The sequence below is a fragment of the Chamaea fasciata genome, unplaced genomic scaffold, assembly GCF_029207755.1.
Source record: "Chamaea fasciata isolate MVZ Bird 193981 ecotype frontalis unplaced genomic scaffold, bChaFas1.0.hap1 SCAF_6, whole genome shotgun sequence".
NCBI classification, from domain to species: domain Eukaryota; kingdom Metazoa; phylum Chordata; class Aves; order Passeriformes; family Sylviidae; genus Chamaea; species Chamaea fasciata.
The window spans coordinates 15,699,156-15,716,869 of record NW_027094091.1 but is presented as its reverse complement, the minus strand read 5'-3'; the positions used below and the strand labels follow the sequence as shown (position 1 = coordinate 15,716,869).

The following is a 17,714-nucleotide window of genomic DNA, read 5'->3' as shown; positions in this document are numbered from 1 at the left end:
TTTTTTACATTTTTCAGTAACCTGGGAACTGCTTCATAGGAGCAAGCTTCTTGATCTTGCCGGGTTGCCCCAATACCACTTGTAAACACCTGTTATAACACCTGTGTGTATGTTAGCATGCCTGTGTATGCTTGCAGTGTTTTTTTATTCCTCCAAGTTATAGTATTGTTTAGAAAATAGTGTTTTCTGAGCACTACTACACTATAACGCTTCTAATAGAAAGAAAGCAGTTTAATTAGAATATATTGGAGAGCCAGTTTATTGGCATAGATGCTGTGATAAGGTGTTAAATCTGAGGATGGGTATCTCTCACAAGTGGCACTTTCTGTGGTTGCCCGTTATTTCATGGCATTTCACTTAAAGGTTTAAACTAAAGTCCCAGAAGTCTGTTTGTCAGTAGGTGACTGGTGGAACCTTCCGCAATAATTGTATACTGTCGGATGTGTTTGAGAAACAGTTGCACAGCACAACCCACACTGAGAAGGAGTGTAAAGAAATACAATAAGTTGAATCCTCTGCTGGGCAGATCTCGTGGGTTTAGGGAACTTCTTCAGAGTTGCTTTTTAGGTTGGCCTTTCACTGAGAATTGCAAAGTGCAAAACTGTCATGTAATTACTTACATTTTACACGGGTTGCACTGTGGTGGTGCTTCACATTCAGCTTTGTCTTATTTAGAATAAAAGTTAAGGGTATGATTTCTTTGTATATTCATGACAATAGAAAGGAGCCCTGAAATTATTAGCAACTGCTAAGGAGAAAGGACATAGGTTATGGTTTAATAGTTAGTCAAGAGCTATCTCGGTTAAGAACTGTTACCTGGCAGGCCTGTTGAGCTGCTCTTATCAGAGAGAGAGTGTAAACAAAGTGGCAAGAAAGTGAGTAGTCAGGATAATGAAGGTAGAGTACACTTAGCAGGTTTGGGCTGGGGATTTTTGCTTGTGGGTTTTTTTTTCCCCTTTACTCCTTTGAAATTCTGTTGCATAAAATTCTGTAAAATAACCTCCTACGATAGCTAAAAATAACTTCTAAAGCAAGAATGGTTTGTTGTTCTTGCTTGCTGAAGTATTCCTAAGGATTTGGAGAGTAACAAAGTTAGTGTTAACTGAAAGGTCTGAATGGCTGGGTTGATGGCTGAAATGGCAACATGGTGGAGCAAGGAGTGGTGAGTATGATGGATTTGGCAGTCTTCTCAAGAATCGTAGGTTTGTAGTAAAGTGAAAAATAACAATGTGGTAAGGCAGTAGTCCCTCAATTCTTGAACTTTTTGGATGAACAATTTTATTTTGATGTCTTGTGTCATTTACTGTATTGATACTAAATTCGATATCTGCACTTCTGTAGTATAATTAATCATTTAATTTATACTACTTTGAAATCATTGGTCTGTCAAAGATTCCTCATCTACTTTCCTTATAGAAGTGGTAAACTGAGCCAGAGATAACACCTCCAAGGCAGTGGTTGAGGGTCACAGTGAGCACTGCTCGTATTTACAACAGTGGCACTGAAATAATATTCAGTGGAGGGCTAGTGATGGTTAGGGACTTCTGCTTGAAGGGCTCAGTTGCTGAATTCTTGGTCGATCAAAGCCTGGTTGCAGACTTAACTCTAAAGCCGTGCATATTTGTAAAATCTTGGGGTTTGCCAGCCTAATACGTTAATTTGTGACCTGCAGAATATAATTTAAAGTCTCATGTCAAAATGTTCAAACACTTGAAGAATTTGAAAAGAAAAACAATGATAAAATTTCACTGACATGACTGAAAATCTGTTTATTTGGTATCTAAACATACTTGAAGGTACAAAAGACTTCACATGGTAAATGAATGGAATATATTAACAGAAATTTGAAATAGGTGTTCTGTACAAAATGTCTGTTCAGCTGGAAATCCTTGTGTGTGTTATGTTGAGCACTGACATTCCTGAGATGCTTAGACTTGTGCTTATTGGCTGTTCCTAACTCTTGCATGACTCGATCAGAGTTCAAAACTAGATGCTCTTAAAAAGCACCTGGAGATGTCAGTTCTGTTGGTGTCCTTACAGCTGTATAGTACATGCTAACAAGTACATCCAGCAGTGCTCACTGGGATGCTTTGTCCTAGGTGCAGTCTTTGTGGCATAATTAACACAAAATACCCTAATTCTAAATTGTGCATTCATAGAAGAGTGCCAGAAAGCTGAGAATTGAAGTACCTGAGTTGGCCAGTAACTGAGTTCGGTAGTGGTTTAAATTGCAAGGTATTTTATAGAGGTGAATGTCAGAAGGATTTAAAAGTGCTCTCTGGTGCTTTTTATTAGAACTTTGTAACGTGAACTGATAAATTTTGTTCCATTGGATTGAGAAGCTTTGGCAGTATGGAGCTGTAAGTCTAGCTTTGTGATCAGCCTTAAAAAAACCCTTGATTGATGCAGGTCTTTTCAAGCAGTAGTTGATCCCACTGCCCAATTTCGTTTGAACCTCATTGGTAGAGTGTTGGCAAGTATGTTGAGTTCCCCTTACTTTCATGAATAGGCACAGAGGAGAGACCAGGTAATGGCTGGGATGCAAGAAAGCTTCAAGCGCAGGGTTGGGCTTTTTGCTGTGTTACCACAGTAGCCTGTGGGTGAGGTTTGGAGCAGTAATATGAGGCTTTTTAATGGGAAGTGCCAGGTAATTCCAACCATGGATGTTGGAATCTTGCTAGGACCCTGCAGTGTGTGGTGAAGATATAACAGTGTCTAAGTAATTTTTTTTTTCATTTTCAGTGAAAGATTAAAATATTAGTGCTGCTTTTTCTACAGAAAATACATTGCTGTTTGGGGGAAGGGCAGAAGTTCCACTGTTCCTCTGCTGCAGCTCAAGGGCACACATTTGACAGGAAATAGCCTTGGTATTGCTTTCTTATGAGAACTGAAATTGGATCAAAGTGAAAATCCATTTTTGTATGCTTGTGAAATCTAGAATACAAATGCTCCTTTGCTCTTGTTAGATTTTTTTAGACTTTTTTCCTTCGAAACTAGGATACATTAGTGCATCTAATTCTGTTTTGATAGATCTGGACTTTCAATTTTTCTTTTTTTTTTAGTATTTGAACTTCTTCTCCCACTTACTATTTTTGAACAAGCTGTCTCAAAAGTGCACATTCCAAGAAGAGGAATTCCCCCCAAACAAAAGATTTATAGCTGTTTCATTTGGTTGTATCTCCACACTTGCAACACTCCTGCATTAAATACCTCATATCTTAATTTTTACAATCTGCAGCAGTGTTCTCTCTTTCCATGTGGCTGTAAGTATGGTGCAGCCGGTTAGTGTCACTTTCTTTTTGTAATATCACTATGGCTTTGGGTGATTTTCTATGGTTGCTATTGTACTAGTGGGAGAACCAGTTATTTTATTACATATCTGTAATGTTCTTGTATCTACTAATGATTGTTGTGCTGGCTCAGTGCTCTGTCACCTGTCAGACCACTAACAGACTGCGTGCAGTAGTGACTTCAGTATGATACCTGCTTCGAACTCTTTTGCTTCCTTGGCACTCCAGCATCTTTCAACACCAACAAGCCTGCTATGGCCATAGTGCCATCATCCAATATGATGGACAGTAACACTTGGTGTAAGATGTTCCTGTGGATCTGTTGTGCTTTGAGCTGTGGTGTGAAACCCTTGGTGTAATTCCAGTGAGAAGCAGATCAAGGAAGTAATCTCTGTGTTACTGCAAATGTTGGAAGAAAAACAGGAATTAAATCTAGATCTCAATCACAGCACAGGTTCACAGGCAGTTTTTGATGCAATGAGGGAAGATGGTATCATGTAAGGGAGTAGCTCAAAGTAGTAGTACAGAGTCAGGTGTACAAGTGGGCGTTAGCATTGAACACTTACTGTGAACCACTGTTTAAGAATGCAGTAAAATGCTGTTTTGCATTGCTAAGTCCCATGGAACTGTTACTAGAATGGAGTAATTGCAATTCTGACTTCATGTTCGTGCTTCTAGGATGCCTGGACACCTATCTGATATGCTTTAACTCACTGTCTGGTCAACTGGCTGTTGCTGAGTTAGGGATTTGCAGAAAAAAATCTGGTGGCTGATTTGCAGGAAAAAACAATCTGATGGCTCCTGCTGCTAGCACAAGGATAGGAATGGGCATTTGCAGCAGAAGCAGCATGGGTAACAGCAGAAAGGAACCAGTGGATTGGTTTAGCTGACAGGAATGGAGCACAGTCCTAAACGTACCATCCCAATTAGTCCTGAACAAATCAGGTTAACAAAAGCGGGAAAAATGGTCAGTGAGTGTATATAGGTCATTGGAAGTTGCTGTGGTGTATTGGATTGCGTTAACTGTCTTTAGACTGAAGTAAGAGAAAACCCATGGGGTTTATTTTGTGTTGGGCTACCTTTGTTTCAAATATGTAGTGTTAAATTAGCTTCTTTTACATATCCTCTCACAATCCACTTCAACTCATCAGCTTTTCTCTCAGAAAGAAGTAATTGCCCACTGCTTTCATATGTTTTTGAAGGGCTATGTTATGATTAACTCTTGAGAGAAATCTCTATGTGGTGAAAACACTGTAAGAAAAGTTAGATTAATGACACCCAGTGATTTAGTTGAAAAGACAGAAGGAGGAAGTTGTGTATTTAGCTGTAGATGCAGTGCTAGTTCACTGATGCCTTGAGAACCTGCAATTGTAAGGATCTGTGGAGCGTAATTTTTATGAAAGATGAAACTGTATCTGCTACATAGACTAATCCATGGATTGTGTGGCGTGCATGCAGTGTTTGGTTTGAATTCTTTGCACATGGAACACAATGTGTTGCTGGACATGCAGGCAGATACACATATCTTCAGTAGTGTTGATAAAACCTGTGATTATTTTTGGTGCTCCCTATGTCCAGATACTGGTATGTGGAAGCAGTTCAATTTTTAAGTGTCCCAGGAACTACTGTAATCTTTGTCAGTGTTTCTAGGCATAGCTTGAACTTTCTTATTGTATGTTCTTATATGGTAGCTGTTTACTTTTTATGTGCTGATAGAGAGCTGAGAAAATTAAACTCTGATAGTCTTTCTACATTATAGGCTCTGAGAATTTCCTAAGCTGAAACTTGTGTAAACCGAAGCAGTGCAAATAAAGTCACTGCACCTCCCTCCTAGTTATTCCCTTGATTTGGCATTTAGTAAATGTGTACTCTAATGCTTGAGGTTGGTAACTTTTAAGGGGACTTTTTTTTAATGCATAACACAGTATTGTTGTTTTTCTTTCTGAACTCACTACCTACCTTCAAGACTTATGTTGACTGGTACGAGCATTCATTTATTAAACAGCTCAATAAACTAGACTATAAAACTAATCTAGCTTATCACTAACCTAGAAAACAGGAGGGGAAACGTGGCAGGAGGAAGAAGAGGAAAGAAAAGGTCAGATCTAGTTTAACTTGGATCAGTTTTCCAATCGGTATTACAGTGTACCTGTTTTTTCCCCTGAGTCAAGTGTAAGTAGCTTTACTGGGGAGAACAAGGCTTCTGATTTTTAGCAACTGCTTATTTTAACAACATTTTTGGATGTTTGAAGTGTGTAAGTTGGCTGGAGAGTGTCCTCACCAACAAGACTCTTGATGAGAGAGAATACAGTACCACTAACAATAAGATCTTTCCACTTGTTCTCCCTTTGTAGTAGAACTTGTGTGGTATAACAGTGAACTGCCCTTCTGTTTTAAGTTAGTCTGGGAGACCTACTGTAAATTTTGTTGTTGTTGCTCTGGGTTGGTTTTCTGTTAGTTGAGTCTCCTGAACTGCCTTGCTATGTAAGGAGAATAATAGGTATGTGTTAATGCTGATCAGTTTATCAGATCAGTGTATGCTGTTGAGTAGTATTCCAGCTACTATCAAATAGCTGGGGCTTGTACTGCCTACAGCTAAAATGGGAAAAATTAGTACCTCTTTCCCTTTTCGACCCTTGCCTTTTATTTTTCAGCTACATTATATGGTTGTTTTGAGTGGAAGATTACAATGGATCCCTTTTCCTTGAATATGACTCAAGTATCAGGGCTTCAAACAAAGTATTGTTCTAACCTTTAGACTTCAGTGTGTTTATGTAAAGTGTAGAGGTCAGGCAGAGCTTTATGGACTTCCCTAACTTAAAATTCTTCATCCCAGTTAGAACTACTGTCTTTTATGTTATTCTTGAACCTTGCTCTCTTCAGTGTGCTTGGTGGGAACTTTGATAAGTTGGAACATTAATAGAGGTTGGAACAGAACTGAATTGGAGTGGTTCACATGTATAGTATCAAACTTCTGAAAAGTTAGATGACATTCTAAATTTGGCCAACCATACATTAGGAAAAAATCCACAGAGCATGAAACCGAACAAAACTGAAATCAAATACAACCTTGTTTGGGGGTATAAAGTTATGTGATACATGTCTTCTTTTTCCACTGCTAATCTATCACTTTATCCTTCTGCTCACTAGAGGCATAAAGAAGTCAGGAAGAAGTGAGGAGACAGTAGGGAAGATGGATGGTAGTGGCTCATCTGTTTGAGCCTGTAAGGGCACAGAAGGGCTCTGCAGAGAGCAGAGAACTCTGAATATCCAGAAATGCATTGAGCTGTTGAGGCTGAATTCCTTTTTATGGGGTGTGTTCAGGAGCATGTCACTCTGCAGATCAAAGAGCCACGTGTCAGGAGTTTTTTTTGTTTTCACTTCTGGCACAGTCCAGGTTCCTGTGTAGTATCTTGAGAAGCTGGATTAACCCCTTCTTAGATAAACATCCTATTCTTGGCGAAGTTCTTCTAGCATCTCAGTTACTGGTCTTGTGTTTGGTTATCAACATCCATTCAGACTTTTATCTCCATAGCACCATGTGTTATATTGCAAGAGTGTGAGTTGGGTGAATGTCACTAGATATAATTTTTTCCCTGTTTTTAATTTTTTTTTAAGTTTGTTGGTAAATGAAGGCTCACTGAATTTGTGACCTCTTTAACTATGTTCCTTGCTTTCAATTTCTCTATAACCTAGTAGAGTCCTGGTATCCAGTTTGACACCGTAGCTTTTGTGGCACCTGGGGATTGATTATTCATATTCAAAATGCTGTTCAGTGGGAAAAAACTACTGGTTTTCAGTGTGTTTTCTTGTAAAATGTTGCTAGTTTATTTTTAAAATGCTAAAATTTCAGATTTTAAGTATTTATCTTCCTCCTTCCACAGTTTCCAGCTTCTTCAAATCATCTTAATTAAAAGCTAGTGTATAGTATTGTGTGATCTCACAGGGTGAAAAACCTAGAATTTGGGGGTTTAGTATAGTAATATATATGGGGCAATATGGAAGATTTAAGGAGTTGTCTCAGTCCTTCTTCACCTTCTTCTTGGTTTTGGGTGGTTTTTTTTCTAATTGGGTGAAAAATGCCTGCATAGCAGACCTTGTGTGGTCAATTATTGGGTTAAAAGTATAAATAATATAGGTTTCTTCTTGTTATTGGACAGTTTGTGCTTAAATAACCTTGGAAAGAGTTAGAGACATCTCCATTTTCTACCTTGTTAGAGCTCACAACTCGTGAGACTGTAATATAGATAAGAATTAATGGACACTGAGTCCAAACATGAAACTGCGTCTCTTGTGTATTAATCCCAACTCTGACACGAAGAAAAGAAGATAAAAACCACACAGTCCCTTCCAAGCCAAGCTCTTCTATGATCCCTTTTTACTTGGGAATTTTGCCACCTGTTGTGTCTTCCAGCCAGTTGTGGCTTTTGAGGTCAGAGATCTTCCTGTGATATTTGGAGTTTCAAAGCTCTCCTGATTGAAGTCCTGCCACACCTCTTTCTGTTGATGCCTAAATCTTGTTCAGTTATAGTTGTCCTCTGATCTATCAGGAAGTGAGATCCCTTGGTCCAAGTAATTTCAACTGTGCATCTCTTATTATTTCATTACAGGTGTGTTCCTGCACATCACTTAATTAGATGTGAAATGTGTTTATCTTTGAGGCCTACATCATACTCTCTGCTGATGCAACGAGTGAGAACTTCCAGTGTACTTTTTGCTTCTTTTAATTGTTGGTTAAATGTATTAAGCAAGGTAAAACTTACTCTTAAAGAAATTGTCTTCTTGAGGCTAGACCATCTCCTTCAGCATTACTTGTTCTCGTCTTCCTCATTATTTGTCAGTTCTGTGCCTGTTTTACATGCACAATTCCCCACAGGCTTGATAAAGTTTTGTCTTGAGATGCCAGTTGGTGTTTAGATTGGTTAAACCATGACAACACATCTGTCCTCGCTCTAACTGATGCATATGCCATAAGAACTTCATACCAGTCTGCTCTAATGGTGTCTGAAAACATGCACTCCTGTTCCATGTCACCAAGCTCTCACAGCTATCTAAAGACCTCAGAAATTTAAGGTGGCTCTTGATTTTTGGCCTTTCTCGTTTTTTGTGGGTGCCTTCCTGCAGTTTGCTTTAATACCTTACTGCTTTTGAAATAGCATCAACAAACCCTCCCTTAAACTCATATTAGCCTTCCTTTTGAAATGCCAGATATTATACCTTCTCAGAAAGAATTTCTTCAACAAGACCATCAGACTGGTTAGGGTATATTGGAAAGTACCTTTATTTCCCATCTGCATCCTTGTGGAAGTCTGCTGACTCCTGAACAAATGGGTTCTACCCTAGTGAAATAGGATTTAATAAGAAATGGTCCATTTGGAGCTTGCAGTGTCTGTTCTTATCTTGAAACACAGGAAGTGTCCAAAGGGCTCTGAGCTTAGTGCTGATGTGAAAAACTGCACTTCAGCACTGACCCTAGATCAACTTTGTGCACAGCCCTCAGAAGCAATGGTAGCTGAGCCCTGGGTCCTTAGTACCTAATTATGTCGCTTGCACAGAACAGAGCTTTTTCTTAAAGCTACAGCTTCTCTGCAAAACATCAGAGTTTCACTGGAGGATTCATATTAGAGATAAACTGCTTAGTAAATCTTAAAATAGCAGAGCTTTTGAGCAAGTGTTTGTCTGTAAATCAGTCATGTCTAAATCGCTGTTGTCATCTCTGGCAAGCATTCCTTGTCCCACAGACCTTCAAAGAATGAAATGAAAATTTAATGTATCATGGATTTCTTATTTAGGTAGTCAATGCTTTCTGCAGTTACACTGCAGGAGAAAAAACTGTGAGAAAAACGCACTGTAGTGTGACCTGAGGAAAATCTTGCATGATGAGTTAAGGTTATTGAAGTCTGTGATATTACTTCCTGGCATGTGTCTCTTAATTGGTGACTTTAAGAATACTTGTCCAGTGGTTCAGGAGGGGGTTTTGGTGCCCACACCTGACTTCATAAGACCTTTACACCAGGTTTCACATACAGTAGTAGTTTGACAGCTGCTACTTGATGTAACTTGAAGTAATTTCTTTCGTATTGTCTGAGGAGATCCCGACATCCTTTCGGACTGAGGAATGGAATCTTTCGCCTTGTCTGCCTCTTTCAGGCACCAACAGCATAAACTACAAAGAGCCAAAACAGCCTCTTGTACTGTTGTGTGCGAGAGTAGTTACTTGGTAGTGGTTTGGGTGGTGTATTTGAAGAGCTGTTAGCTCTCCTTTGCTCTGTGTGGGGCTGCCCTTCTCCACCTGCCCTTTACTGACCTGATTAAGTGGCTTTCAGGGTAGTTACAAACTGGATACTTGACGGCTTCATGCATTCAGCACCTCAAGTGACAATCAGGCATTTTCTCCTCTTTCATTCTCAACCTTTCTGATAAGTAATAAATGTTTATTTGCTCTTTGGGTGAGATATGAGTAATCTTGACCCATGAGACTGATTTAAGAAATTTGATACCAGATAAGTAACTTTATACTAAGTTTTCCAGAGTCTGGTACTGAGATTGATCTGATTCCTGCGGAGATTTCCCTCTTGCTGGAAATGCGGACTGTAATCACACCTTTCATTTAAGAAATCCTGTTCACGTATTTTTGACCTTGCAGTTTACTTAGCTTCCCTAAGTGGCTGCAGTTGTCTTTCCAAATTGTTTCATTAAGAGGGAAAAGTACTTATAGATCTGCTCAAAGTACTGAAGTTTCTTGTTTTGTCTTGCTTGAGACTTGTGGGAAGCTGGGTTATGGCTGTCTTGGGTCAAAGAAACTCACTGAACTGTGAGTGGAATAATGAACTCTGCTAAAGATTCTGCCTTTTCTATTTATCTTATAATTTATGGTTCTTCTGGAGAAAAAGAAATGAACCCTGAAACAACTGATTCAAATATTTTTTTTTTTTTCAGCTGCTTCATCTTACTGCAGAATTTGTGCTGAGTTGTTTGTTTTCAGGAATAAAATAGGGACGTGCACTTTCTTCCTTTTTTGCATAGTATAAAGTAAAGAGGTATCTCTTGGTTTTTAAAGCAGACTAACAAATTTAGAAGTGGGAATTACTGTCTGTGGAAATGATGTTTGCTTTTGCTGAGGAGGAGACAGTGCTGGAATACAGAAGGAACAGAGTGTTTCTGAGACAGGATAGCTACTGTTTAAACCCATCTGCCTTGTGTAAGAGCTCTTGTCTGTTCCCAACATGATTCAAGTATTCAGAGTCTTGCCACTAGGTACTTAAAAAATGTATCTGGTTTTCCTTTGTGGTGTTCTCCCTGCTCCCCAGCTTAGGTTGGAAAGTGGTTAGTAATGTGAATTTTATAGAGTCTAATCAGAAATTCAATACAAAACTGTTACAAAAATTTCCCAGTAAATTCTCATATCTACTACATGGTTGAATTTGGGTGCTGTATGAATTCTATTCTACTGCTGATGAATTCAAGTCCCGCACTTTGAAGCTTACCATTTTCTTCTTTATGTTGTGCTATTTAATGTTTGGAAGTTTATCAAAAGTTTTTACAGATGCATGCTAATTGCCTAAAGAAAAAAAAAGACCAAAAACTAAAAAAACCAAACCCCAGTCATATCTGCTTAATTTTTTGAATTATGTCAAATACTGAAAGCAAATCCCAGAGTCTTTTTTCCTGTTCTCTTCTTATATGTGACACCTTTTGTCTGATGAAGATGCCCAATGTGAAGCTTAAATTTGTGGTTTAATTTTTTTTCTGTATTTCTACTTTTCTAATCTCCAGGGGGAAATGAAAAGATTCAGGCTTCTTAATCAAAAGTTAAACAGTTGAAAACTTTTGTCTGTTCATTTCAGTGTATTCTGCAAGTTCAGCAGATGTTGACTTGAATGATGCAGATTCCAAGTTGGTTGTCCATGACCTGTAAGCTGGGATACACTGCCTACGTGCCTTGAGCTATGTCATCTTTTCTTTTCTTCACTGAGCATATTTAAGAACTGGGTTGAAATCACAGTTTAGCTGAATTCTTTCAATCAGCAGGAGATTGAGGTACTTGCAGTTTTAACCTTGAGCACCAGAAAATATGTTTTAGAGAAAGTAGGCGTAGTTAAAAGATTTTTATTTGAAGTGAAATTTTTGAATAGATATAAGTCAGTTTCTTTTTAACATGTTGCTGGCTCTAAATTTTGTCTAATTTGCAAAAACAGATTCTGCCTGGATTAAAAAATAATGGCTGTTAGAGGGGCTGAATGGGTGTTGCTGGTTTATTTTTTTAAAACTAGGTATACATAAAAATCAGCTGTAAATTAAAGGTGGAAAATACATGGCATAGGTATTATAAAATGCAGAAAAGTGAACTTAAGACAAATTTAAGAAATTAACCACTATTAAAAAGGTATGTTCCACCCATTTCATGCTAACATTGCAGTACTTCTAGGATTACCAAAATGTTTTTTAATGATCTGGTTTCAGATTTGTGTTAATGATATCTTTGAAAATAAATATTTTGAAGAATTTGACACAGATTCATAGAGCTGATAGTTCGCTCATGGTGTTATAGTTTGGTAGCGTGATACAAGAAGCCATTCCTTCTGCAGCTTTAGCAGGTAAGGAAAGTGTCAATTGATTTCAATGCAGTCTAGTTCCTGGATTTCAGTCAGTTTCAAACTTTCTAAATAATAGGAACCAATAAATAATTTCTCAATAACAAATAGTTTCTCAAAACAAATAGTTTCAGAATAGGAGGAAGATGAATCTGCTGGGAGAGATGAATGACTTTTCTCCAGTTCATAATTTCAGAGCTATTTGTGGGAAATAGGTTGTTTGAATGACACAGAAATTATAATTGAGAAGAAAGCTGAAAATTCCCTTGAAACTGATTGTCTTCTGAAACTCCCCTTCCTTGTAAAACTTAGTGCCAGGCATTAGTTTCATGGAATGCTCTGAAGGCTTATAACTTCATTAGCTTGCAGTAGGCACATGGTGTAATACAGACTCCAGTTTCTCACAAGCCCATCAGGCTAGGAATGTTTTGATTTTTTTTTCCCCCTCAGTGAACTGGTGTTTTCTGATACCTGTTTTTTTCCAATAGGTTTTCTTATCAGAAAGCCAAATGTTCTTTGATTCTGATAATCCAGTAAGTGTGCAAGACCTGTTTACTTGGTAGTATTTGTTAGTTGACTCCTAGACTCTCTCCCAGATGCTGTTTGGATGTGTGATACTGCATAGTAGTAAAACAATGTTGTGACCTACTGGTTGTTACAGACTGACTGTGGGCTTGACTTTTCTGTGGTTTAGTGAACATCTGACTAGGCCTCCACGTAGAAGAAAATATTTTGTCTTACAATTCTAAACTTTTTAGATAAAATAGCCAAACTTTTTAGTTCTCTTGTAAATCTTAAAATGATAATTAAGAAACAGTCACATGCTTTAGGCTTATGGTTTTCTGAAAGTGACAGTTGTTTCTATGTCTTATTCTTGGGCATTATTCTCCTCATGTTGTAAAACACTTAAATTTATACCAAATGAGGAAGTTGTGAGCATTTTTCCAAGCTGGATGTAATAATCTTTTACAGTGTCTTCCTCCCTCTGAATTTCCTTCTCTAAGGATACAAACTATGAACTGATCAAATTATTGCCAGCGCTGACAGTTGGTATCTGTCTAGCTGTAGATGGAGAGTCTTGGAAAAAGAAAGGCAGGATAAGCTTCAGTCTGAAGAACACCAATATTCACACCAATTGCATATTTAAATGTCCCAGTGCTGTAGCTGGGATTAGATTACTGTTCAAAGAGAGTTTTTAGAGTGAACAGAAATGAAGTCTTAGTAACTGTCACTTGGAAGCATTTTCTCTCTCCCTATCTGCTGAGCAGCATAGTCACTTCTGAAGTGTCTTCCTTATGCCTTTTAAATTATAAATAACACAAGTCTCTCAGAATATGTGGATGCTGCATTAGAAATTAAATCTACTTTTAATTTTGGCAATGTGTGAAGGTGCAGTAAAAGGTGTCATGTTGGGCTCTCCTGTTTACAAGTCTGGAAGGACACGTTGGCATAGAAGATTCATTTCGAGAATGGAGCTGCTTCCCTTTTTATTGAACCTCATTTTTCTTGCTGTGATTTATAAATACCTGAACTCAGAGTTGATGCTAATTGCAGTCTTTATTTAACCTACAAAAACTTCCCCCTCCCACCCTTGTTGGCTGCCACCCTTTTCTTTAAAATTGTGAACAATTGGGGGGAGGCACGACATTTCCTCTTTTTGTTCTGCCTCTGAGGTATGGCCAATGTCAGTCTCCCTCTTTGTATTCAGCCTAATGTTTGTAACTGCTTCATGTTACAGCTAGTGTTTTTGATGTACATAATATTTTTTTCTGAAACTGTATTTCATTACTGTCTTCATCCCCACAATAAAGCACAGCACAGAGAGTTGAAACCAAGGATTTTTATCCTAAGTGAAAAGCAAGCAGTTTGAATTGAGACGGTTCTGTAGGCTCATTTCAAGTTTTGGTCACCCTGTCTTGCTGGCAGCAGCAGTGTCCTCAGCTGCATTAGTTCTTGGAGTCGTGATTTGCAGAGAAGGAAAAGCATCTTTTTAGCTATGGTTTGGAATTTGTATTGGAGTCTAAATAGAGGATTTCCTCCCTTTCATTTTGGAATCTCTGGTATGTTGGTTCCTGTTTGCTCAGGGAACTGAATCAATATGGTAAAGAAAATGAGTGTTTTAAGTTAAATGTTTAGAACTTTCTATTATAAGAGAACTTTTTAGTGCTGTAAGCAAGAAATGGATTCAAGCTAGACAACGTACTCAACAGAAGCCCCCTCCCTGCTCCATTCCTATGAAAAATCTGTCCTAAATTAAGTCTTAAGCATTTTTCTGTAAGAAAAATGGATTGCTTTTTACCTGATAATCTGGCCAACACTTTATCAAATAATGTATTTTAAGAATAGATATTCTGTAGTGCCGTTAAAAACAAGAAAAATAAAATGTTTCAATAAAGATATAATTGTTGCTTCTGTTGTCATGTTTTATGTCTTGAGTATTCTGTCTAACAAGTTACTTTCTTGGTTTTTTCTTGCCATTTGTATAAATGGTAAAAGAATAATTGTTTGATTACTGGTTTGTGTGTTCGTCTTTTTGGGAGGGTTTTTTTGCCTTTTTTTAATCTCAGTGCTTCAGTTGTTTCATACTATAGTCAATCCTTTCCAGATTGTTGTAGTAGTAAATTTAAAAAGAAATATATAAGTAGAACCAAACTAAAATAAACCACCATCAACAACAAAAACCCTGTGATTTTGAGATTTATGTCAATATATAAACAAGACTAGAATTATTAATCCTTCTATGGTTGGGGGGGGGGCAGTGGGCAGACAGCTGCTGACCTGTGGAAGGAAGGGAGAGGCAAAAGAAACAGACACAGATGTTAATGCTTAATTTAAGTTTCTCTGTTAAACACACTGCTCCACTCCCATAAAATATTAAAATAACTTTCTTCTCTACAGGGTGTTCTCCTTTAACGAGTTGTAAGGGAATTTCTGCTTATATCCTAATGGTGGGATAAAGGTAACTAGGTATGATAAAAAAAAAATGGATGTAATTATTTAATTTGTTTCAAAATTTTGAACTAGGGTTATAGAAAGCTCATAAAATATTTTTGAAATAATTGAGGGTGGTTCGATATAAAAGGAACACATACTCTTAAGGGCTCTGAGTTTCTTATATAATGATTTTTTTTCCTGTCATTTGGAGACAAAAAAGGTGCAAAAGTTTGGAGCAGATAATAATTTTTCAGGTAAACCAATTCCTTTCTGTAGTGGCAAAAGAAATGGTGGGCAACAGAGTGCAAGCTGCACCTGGAAAATATAGGTGTGTACGTCAGAAGGCTGTAAGTTAACATGATTAGAAGATAAAAGATGACTGAATATGAGCTCCAAGTCCCTTTCCTATGAAAGGGATAACTTGTAAGAAAAGCAGATGACTTTTTTTAAGTAAGCCAAAACAAAATACTGCTTCCTACTCTTGCACCTGTATTAATGATAAATAATATTTATCAGTAAATATCAAAGCACTATTGAGAGAGAATTTGAAGAAAAGTGAAAGGTTTTCTTTCAGGGAAACAGCAACTGGTGTTTTTTCTGCCTGGGGTACATTTAAAAAAAATAATTAAAGGCAGTTCTAATACTTGACAAAACGAATGCAACTGAATTCTGTCTGTGGTATGGTTGTTTCATTCCAAGGTAGCTGTGTTTGTAAGGCCAACCACAAAACTTCTTCCAGATATACTCCTGTACTGGGCCAAGCTAAATAATGCAGTCATGAGAATGTACAGAGTGGGGAGAATTTAAGTTTTTTATTTAGATACAGTCCTGTTTTGAATTACATACTGTTTTCAAAAGGAATCACTTTTCAGGTGTGTGAAACAGGGCAAAGTTACAAGGATAGTGGGGAGAAAGTGAATTCATTTTTCTGATGGTTGTGTCACTGAGTTTTAGCTCAGAACTTCACGTTTGTGGCATGAAGTTACTGCTACTTAAATTAAAGTGTGTATGGGCTGAAGGGGGCAGGTAATGGCTTGTTGGTTGGGGCATAAACCAGTGTGCCAAATCTGTCTTTCAGTCCTTACTTGGCCATAATTTCTTTCCAATGTGATTTTAGATTCTGAGACTCCTCATACAAGTTATGTGATAGTCTTCATAGATCAAGAAATACCAACTCAAAATATAGGTTTTATGACTTCAGAGTGGGAACAGAATTCATATGTCAACTGGATAAGTGTTTAGAGGCAAATACAGAAACAGAAATTGAACTCTTTAGTTGTTGCCAAGTCTATTTAACAACTGGGTAAAGTAACAGTAGCTGTTACCACACCAAAAAGTAAAAGAAGGTAGTTTAATTTTAATGCTGCGTCTGGCAGTACAGTGTTCAATATCATTAAATGTAATCTTATTCTTTGGATTTTCCTAATTACATTTTGAAGACCATTTATTAAAATTTGTAACCCTTTAAAAATTGAAATCAGCAGTTCTGAGCCTACTTTCACATTCCTTTTGATTTAAAAAGCAATAATTAATGGGCTAAACTCCACACTGCTTAAAATGTGAAATTTTCTTTTCTTCAACTTTTTCTCTACCAAGAATATTAACTTCAAAAATAAGGAGGGTATATGAATCTTCCTGTCTGATGCTTGTTGCTTAAGATCTTAAATAGGAGTAGGGGTGAGGCCTGATTTTATGTAAGAAGCTAAATAGCAAGTGTTTTGGACTTCAATAAAAAACTTGAATTACCATAATTCAGACGTGATTCTTGGTGTAGTAAGCTACAGAGTGAAGGGTGATGGAAGTAAACTCTTAGGCACACAGAAGTTGTGAAGATTTCAACATACACTGCTGCCAACTTTCTTAGGTGGGTTAACAAAATTGTGTTTTACAGAGCCTCAAGGTTCTTTTTTTTTCCTACAATGCCTTCAGGGGCCCAAGGTTCTTTTTTTTTCCTACAATGCCTTCAGGGGCCGTAGTACTTAAAGCTTAAAGTCTCATTTCATTGTAGTAAAAACACGCATGCATGCCCTGTCCTTCAAAGCAGTGTGCAGCAGTCTTACCCTGTGCCTAGCTGATGATATGCTGGAAAAGAAGGGAGGAAGCAGAAGCTAATTTGCATGCCTCAGAATCTTCCAGATTCCTTAACACTTAGGGCAACAGAGAGAGGACAAAAGGATCTCATCTTAAGGGTAACCTTTCACATTAGATGAAAAGTAGAGCGGTTCCTGTGAATCAGATGAGCAGTCTTGATAAGCATCTCCCAGTTAAATTTTTTCTATCCCTCTAAGGATCATTCATCTTCATCATTCATCCAGAGGTACGAATAAAACAGTTTTTATGGCTTAGAAAAATATCAAACCAGAAGTGAACTTATTTAGAAGTGTTTGCACTTTTATCTTTGAGCAGATGAACTGATAAAAGGCTTATACTTTCCTAAACTGGAAAAAAGCTGCAGCAGATCAGGAGAGGAGAGCAAGTGTAAGCAAAAGGGTTTTTTAGGTGTCTTACTGTGAGGTCACTGTTGTTGTTATTATAGTTTGTACAAGTTTTGTGAGGCATCTCTTGAGATTTAGTATTGTTGTGTTTTAGCACTGAGTAAAAGAACAAACACAAAGTGCTTTGTTAATTTTTTTAACTAAAAATGGTTACATTTTAGTAAAATGTCCTAAACATAGGCTTTTTTAAAAAAAAAAAGCCTTGTAGCTAAAGCCCTAGAATTGGATTACTTCTGAAATAGAAACGTGGAGTGGGAAAGAGAAAAAAGACCAGTAAAGAAACAAAAAGTCAAAGAGGAAAGGAGATACATCTGCTTTTATGAAATGGACTTTAATTTGAAAAGAACATACAAATTCAGGAGTTAATATGGCCATATACAAGATTAGGGGAATCAAGAAAT

General features: G+C 37.5%; 1 protein-coding gene across 15 annotated transcripts in view; it reads left to right on the top strand.

Annotated features, from left to right (window-relative positions):
• Nucleotides 1-17,714, top strand: part of LCORL (ligand dependent nuclear receptor corepressor like) — a 91,802-nt gene that overhangs the window by 12,079 nt on the left and 62,009 nt on the right. Inside the window, exon 1 of one of the 15 annotated variants that reach the window (XM_066185525.1) lies at nucleotides 5,280-5,388. The exons of the other annotated variants lie outside the window; for them this stretch is intronic. The gene's annotated coding sequence lies outside the window, so the exon portion shown is untranslated. Of the gene's footprint in view, nucleotides 1-5,279; nucleotides 5,389-17,714 lie in introns of those variants that run through there. 15 annotated transcript variants of the gene reach the window in all.